The 744-nt window shown below is 52.2% G+C and overlaps 1 protein-coding gene across 1 annotated transcript in view; it reads right to left on the bottom strand.

The window, feature by feature from the left end:
• The window catches only part of GNB5 (G protein subunit beta 5), a 29,776-nt gene that overhangs the window by 16,583 nt on the left and 12,449 nt on the right, over window positions 1–744 (bottom strand). The window lies entirely within an intron of this gene.

Below are 744 nucleotides of genomic sequence, written 5' to 3'. Positions count from 1 at the left end.
CCCAGGTGGGTCTCGAACCCACGGGCTCAGGCAATCCACTCACCTCAACCTCCCAAGGCGCGGGATTACAGGCTGAGCCACTGAGGCTGGCAGCAGCAGGTTTCTGACTTCTCTCTCCTGCTCTGAGCTCCCCAGCACTCCCATTGTCCAACGATTACTGGTTTCCATAAGTGTCCCTGAGTGCCGAGACTGAACATTCAGTCTAAGAGGCAGGGTGGTATCTGGCAATATGGCTGCAGGTACCAAAAAGGTGTGCTGAGTAAGTGTGAATAAATAAGCTATGGGGTGCTCTTGCCACTTGCTAAAGAAAACTTAGACAAAGTGTTAGAGCCGTGTTGTTTTCACTGGGGTTTATTCAAGGTAGAGCACAAATTTCATACTGGAAGCATCTTCTTTCTGCACGTGCTAAAGCAGGACTATAAAGCGTACACAGTGGGACGTGTGAAGCACACAACTCTGAAGTTGAGCAGCTCAGGACAGTCACGCCCACCACCCCAGAAGGTTCCCTGCTCCACCCCCCACCCCATCAGGTCAGAGGAGGATTTTTTTTTTTTTGAGTTGGAGTCTCACTCTGTGGCCTAGACTGGAGTGCAGTGGCCGCTCCCGGCCACCACAGCCTCGACCTGCTGGGCTCCGGCGATCCTTCTGCCTTAGCCTTCCGAGTAGCTGGAATTACAGGCATGCGCTACCACGCCCAGCTGATTTTTTTTTTGATTTATTGTAGAGATGATGTCTCGCTGCCCA

This window comes from Carlito syrichta, unplaced genomic scaffold (assembly GCF_000164805.1).
Source record: "Carlito syrichta isolate Samal-C Ts95f unplaced genomic scaffold, Tarsius_syrichta-2.0.1 Scaffold315355, whole genome shotgun sequence".
In the NCBI taxonomy this organism is placed as follows: domain Eukaryota; kingdom Metazoa; phylum Chordata; class Mammalia; order Primates; family Tarsiidae; genus Carlito; species Carlito syrichta.
This window is presented reverse-complemented; position numbering and strand designations above follow the sequence as displayed.